This window comes from Crocodylus porosus, unplaced genomic scaffold (assembly GCF_001723895.1).
Source record: "Crocodylus porosus isolate Cpor-Errol unplaced genomic scaffold, CroPor_comp1, whole genome shotgun sequence".
NCBI classification, from domain to species: Eukaryota; Metazoa; Chordata; order Crocodylia; family Crocodylidae; genus Crocodylus; species Crocodylus porosus.
Genome location: NW_017728951.1, coordinates 1,238,271 through 1,244,437, shown reverse-complemented (window position 1 = coordinate 1,244,437; position 6,167 = coordinate 1,238,271). Strand labels below are relative to the sequence as shown.

General features: G+C 48.8%; 1 protein-coding gene across 5 annotated transcripts in view; it reads left to right on the top strand.

Moving 5' to 3' along the window:
- LRRC27 (leucine rich repeat containing 27) overlaps nucleotides 1-6,167 on the top strand; it is a 73,890-nt gene that overhangs the window by 427 nt on the left and 67,296 nt on the right. For 4 of the 5 annotated variants that reach the window (XM_019556255.1, XM_019556253.1, XM_019556256.1 and 1 more), the window contains exon 1: nucleotides 7-131. The exons of the other annotated variant lie outside the window; for it this stretch is intronic. The gene's annotated coding sequence lies outside the window, so the exon portion shown is untranslated. Of the gene's footprint in view, nucleotides 1-6; nucleotides 132-6,167 lie in introns of those variants that run through there. 5 annotated transcript variants of the gene reach the window in all.

Here is a 6,167-nt window from a genome sequence, read left to right as displayed (position 1 = left end):
GGCCGCTCTGCTGTCGCTATGGAGACCCCGGCAGGTGCTGCCGGCCCGTTTGTTGCACCCAGGGCCCGACACAAAGAGCCGAGCGGGCAGCGGCCGGCGCAGCTGCGGCACACCGGCGGGGGCGGCGGCAGGTAAGAGCCGCGCGCGGGAGCCTGGCCACGTGCGGGCCGAGGGGCCCGGCAGTGGCTGGGCCTCCCTCGTCGGTGCTCCGGCTTGTAAAGCCTCTCGGGCCTGTTGCTCTCACTTGTCCATTGGGGGCAGGGAGGGAGCAGCTGTGCGCGGGCCCCTCGCTTGCAACTGTCGTTCTGGGCTTGATTGGCGGCTGCCCCCCCCCCCCCCCGGCGCGGGAGGCGGCCCAGGTGAGAGCAGGTGACGCTGCAAACAACAGTGCGAATGATAAGTGATGTAAAGTAATAAACGCCTCAGGAACTTACGTATGAATATTTAAAATTGGTACCAAGCAGCAAAATGACTTACAGTAACCTAAACCAGGAGTATTAAAGATACAGCCCATAGGCCGCATCTGGACTGTGGAGCCCTAGCATTTGGCCGGTGGTGCTGCCTGTGGGTCTCCAGCAAGTGAACTGGATGCAGCCAGTGCCAGCCGTAGCCCCGCATGTGGCATGGAGAGCCCAACAGGTATGGACTGCATGTGACAGGGCCAGTTGGGGTGTGTGCTGCATGTGGCATCCACACTGCCCCAGGCCTTGCTCACTGAATCTGGGGCTAGTCCAGATTGGCCCACAGACGAGCTACCCATGCCGGATACAGCAGACAGGGCCGGTCTGGCATGGGTATCACATGAAGTACGTGCCCCAGCCCAGCCCTGTGTGACGTGCCCTGTCAGACTGGAGATTGCACATCGCAGCAGCATGCGCTGTGTTCAAGGCGCAGGCTGCATGTACTGCCTGGATGCTGGATCTTAGGCTGGTCTGGATCAGGCCCATAGACTGGCCCTGAGTGCCAGATCCAGTGCATAGAGCCAGCCTGGTGTAGCTGCTGCATGCTCTGGACTGTTTGTACTCTCCGTCCATAAAACAAATAGATATCCACCACAATAAAGCAGCACAAATTATTACTACCCCTTGTTGGCACCACTTATGTGACATGACAAAGTGTATAGATATCTATTTGCTCTCACTCTGTTTCCACCCTTTGAGACCTACTGAGGAAAACTGCTACATAAGAAATGGTTGTATGTAAGAATTTGTTATGATGATTCCTGTTTTATAGATGAGGTAACATAATCAGAGAAATCAAATATCCATCCATTTTGTGGTGTACTTATGTAATTATTGTACATATTCATTTGCCATATTCTGTACTCCTTAGATATAATGGGGAGACCAAAGCATTCAAAGATTTTAAACAGCCATGTAGTAGCTGGAACAAGTCAAAAGAAAGAAGAAAAAATGTTGGTAAAGGGAGGCAGAAGTTGGAGGGAATAGAGAGAGGAACCTGGGAAAGAAATACCATATATTTAATATGCTTTGCTAGCCATTGTTGAAAAGAGAGTACTATATACAACTTTGAAGACATATTTTTTAGAAGGGGTATGACAGAGAAAATGTCTGGAGAAAACAAAACTATTCCAAGCACGCAGAGTGGTGTAGAAGACAGTAGGATAATCAGTTAGTTACCTGAAATGTTTATCTGCTAGTGCATGAAGCATGGGGAATAAGCAGAAAGAATTAGGTGTCCTAGTACAATTGAGGAATGTTGATGTTTTGGGGATTAAAGAGATGTGGTGGGATAGTTCCTGGGAGTACTATCGTAGATGGGTTTAGGAAGGAAAAGTAGGAGACAAAACAAGGAGGTGTTACCCTATATATAAAGAAGATGTACATGTGTTCTGAGGTACAGTATGAAGTGGGAGGTAGACCTGTTGAATGCCAGTTGGGTAAAAGTCAGAGGAGAGCAGCAGGTGGGATGTCACCATGGGTGTCTGCTATAGGCCACCAAAGCAGAAGGAGGAAGTGGAACTCTGAACAACTAATAGATGTTTCTTTATCACAGAACCTGATTCTCATGGGTGACTTGAATTACTGCAACATCTGCTGGGAGGGCAACACAGGAATGCACAGGCAGTCCAGCAAATTCTTGGAGTGTGTTGGGGATAATTTGGTGGTATAGATAGTGGAGAAGCCAACTAAAGGGGAAAGCTCTTGGTGACTTGCTGCTCAGAATCAAGGAAGAATTGGATGAGAAGGTGAAGGTGGGAGGTAACTTGGGTAACAGCGGGAGCATCTACATAGATTCATAGACACTAGGGCTGGAAGGGGCCTTGGAAGATCATCGCGTCCAGCCCACCACCCCAGGGGCAGAAAGTCAACAGGGATCATAGGAACCCAGCAAGATAAACATCCAAATGTTTCTTGAAGGCGTTCGAAGTAATTGCTTGAACCACCTCCAATGGCAGTCTATTCCAAACCTTGGGGGCTTGGACAGTAAAGAAGTTCTTCCTTATGTCCAGCCTGAAACAGTCATGGAGGAGTTTGTGACCATTCGACCTCGTCATCCCTTGGGGCGCTCTGGTGAACAGACGTTCCCCCAGATCCTGGTGGTCACCCCTGATAAACTTATAGGTGGCCATCTGATCACCCCTGAGCCTGCACTTTTCCAGGCTGAAGCGTCCCATGACTCTCAGCCTCTCATGGTCTGTTTTCCTGACCTTTGATCATGTGCATGGCTCTCCTCTGCACCCTCTCAAGCTTCTCTACATCCTTTTTGAATTGCGGCTTAACCAAGGCCAAGTACAATGGGAAAATGACATCCTGAGATCTGCTTGAGAAGCATCTATGGATGCAAGCCAGCGTTTTGGTCGTTTTACTAGCCACAGCATCACATTGAAGTCTCATGTTCATCTTGTGGTCAATGATGACCCCCAAGTCCCTTTCATCCGTAGTGCTAGCCAGCGTAGCACTGCCGAGCCTATAAGGGTCCTGCAGGTTTTTCCTTCTGAGGTGGAGAACCTTGGATTTTTTGGTGTTAAACACCATCAGGTTCTCATCTGCCCATTTCATGAGCCTGTCAAGGTCTGCCTGTATCACTGTCCTGTCCTCAGGTGTGAATGCTTTACCCTAGGGTTTGGTGTCATCAGCAAACTTGGCCAATCCACTTCTGACACCAATGTCTACATCATTAATAAAGATGTTAAATAGTGTAGGCCCTAGGACAGAGCTTTGAAGAACCCCACTGGTCACAGCGTACCACAACGATTGATTTCTGTCAGCCACCACCGTCTGGGTCCACCTCGGAGCCAGTTCCCCAGCCAGTGGATCATGGTGAGGTGAAGGCCGCAGTTAGCCAGTTTTCCTAGAGGTGATCATGGGATACCAGGTCGAAGGCTTTTTTGAAGTTAAGATATACAACATCGATCTCTTCTCCCTCATCCAGGTGATAGGTCACCTGGTCGTAAAAGGAAATAAGATTGGTCAAGCAAGACATACCCACAACAAACCTGTGCTGGCTATCCCTCAGGATTAGAGCTAAGTACTGCATAGTAAGCATCACTGTCTACACATGCTGACCCTTACTGCACAGTAATTTCCTTTACTTGGCAGTTAATTTGCTGCCTCCAAATGCAAGTAGGAAATTAACTGATAAGTGATTACTGAACAATACAGCACTTGTAGATGACTGACCAGGAGAAGATAGGAGGTAGGAGATAGCTCCCTGCCATGAGAGTTGCCTGTTGCTAGAGTGGGCGCTGCTGCCAGAGTCCAGGCAGGGACAATGTCCCCCTACCCCAGCAGCAGGGAGCTCCCAACCCCTGCTCCTCAATTGTGGAGTAGAGGCTGGGAGCTCCCTGCATGGAGAGAGTTCCCAGCCCAGCCTGGAGCTGGCTAGGACCTACCCCTGACTGGAATAGTTTTGGCCAGCCCTGAGCTGCATGAGGACATCTGCACTTGCAGCCTGAAGGTGTCTGGGGACTGTCCCATTTTTGGTAGTCCCCAGCCAGCTCCGGGCTGCATGTAAAGACTTTCCATAGAGCCTGGGGCTAGCCAGGAGCTGTCCTGATCAGGAGAAGGTCCCAGCCCTGCAGATTTTTCCCAGCCCTGTGGCCCAGTTGGGCAGTTGAGGCACGGGTCTTGGAAAAAGCTGCAGGGGAGGGGCAGGTCCCAGCTCCCTCCTCCTTACTGCTAGCTGCCCTACTGACAGATTGGAGCAAGGGGGCTGGGAGCTGCCCCTTCCCCCATGCCCCCTCGCCCCCAGCTCTTTCAAATTCCCCTGCCCCTGATCTGGGACTGGGAGCCCCTTGCTGCCAGGGTAAAGGGACATAGTCCTTGCCTGGGCTCCACCACTGGAGCTCACCCTGGTCACAAGCTGGCAGAGGGTAGGTTTAGGTTAGATATCAGGAGGCGCTACTTCACGGTCAGGGCGGCTAGGGTATGGAACCAACTTCCAAGAGAAGTGGTGCAGGCTCCTACCCTGGGGGTCTTTAAGAGGAGGCTAGATGAACACCTTGCTGGGGTAATTTGACCCCAGTAATCTTTCCTGCCATGGCAGGGGGTCGGACTAGATGATCTGCTCAGGTCCCTTCCGACCCTAGAAACTATGAAACTATGAAACATAGCTCCTGGGGGCAGGGAGCAATCTCCAAGCCCCTGACTGGAGGCAGCTTGAGCTGTCTCCTGACCCCATGCTCCCTGCCAGCCCCTGGCACCCAGGGGAGCCTAGAGCTCTCCCTGGCTGCTGCAGGGGGCCACTGCAGGGCCGGAAGGGGTGGGAGCAGACTGCTGCCAGGAGCAGCAAATCTGCTCCTGAATCTCCGCACATGTAGATCCCTGCCCAGGGTGGTTTTACTCTAAAGTCATTTACTCTAGAGTAAACCTACCCTGAAGCATTTGTGCGTGTAGATGCACCTAGTTATGAAGAGTTCAAGATCCTAAGGAGAGGAAGGAAGAAGAGCAGCAAGGGTAAAAATCTGATTAAAAAAAATTAAATCTGATGCTTCATTTTTTAATTTAAATTATAATTAAGTTTTTTCTTTTTAAAAATAAACCTGCTTAAAATAAAATTTGAATTTGATGCAGTGTTGGCTAAGGTATGAATAATACTTGGGTTTTCTTTTCAAACTGTATAAATCTAAGCTATTAAAATAATTTAAATAACATAATACGTTGAGTCAGTGAGCCTCTGCTAAAAACTCTGAATTTAAAGACTGGTTTTCTTCTATAGAGGATTGAGTGGGGAAAACATCTACCTTTTGAGATCACACTTTAAAAATATGGCACAATATTTCATGTATTAGTGGCTTTACCGTGCAAGAGATGTGGGGTCTACACTCCTGAATGAAAAAGATTAGAAAAGTCATCACAGGTGTTGGAACCTGGCCTCAGACTCCACCAGACACCATCCTGTGCACCCATTGGTCAGGGCTGTCCACCTGGATGATATCAGACTCCTGTTTTAGTCTCTTTACCTGAGCTCTGATTAGCTCAATCTCAAATTATGAATATCTATGATTCTGTGTCCATACTGGAGTTAATCATTTAGGGTGCATATACATGTGTTCCAACATGTTCTGATTTGAACATGTTGGAGCAGACTTGATTAATTGAGTGTGTTGGAGCGTTTTAATTAGAATGCCGTCCGGTGTGCTGCAGTGTCTCGTGTATTCAGCATCCTGTGTCTCAAAATGGTGGTAGGGGCATGTTAAAGTGCCCCCACCACCATATTGATATGCAGAATGCTGAATACATGAGATATTGTGGCTTTTTAAAAGGCCACACCTCCACCCTGGAGCCCATGTAGAGGTACCCCTAATGAATAAGAAGTGTGTGTGTGTGTGTGTGTGTGTGTGTGTAAAATCTAGTTTGTGTACCTAGGAAACGCATGCACCAAATCTCTGAAAAAATTGTACTTAGTTGAAAATCAAGATGTTTTAATTTTTGTATCAACTAATGGTAGATCACCTTTCTTACATACACACACTCACTCATTCAAGTATTTATATATACCCCTACATACAGACATGCACACACACAGCAGGATGAGACTAGGATGGGATTCAACACCGACAAGTGCAAAGTGATGCACCTGGGGAGGAATAACTTGCACCATACCTACAGGCTGGGGAACTCCCTTCTTGTCAGTACAGAGGTGGAAAAGGATCTTGGAGTCATCATTGACTCCAAGATGAACATGGGCTGGCAGTGTGGGGA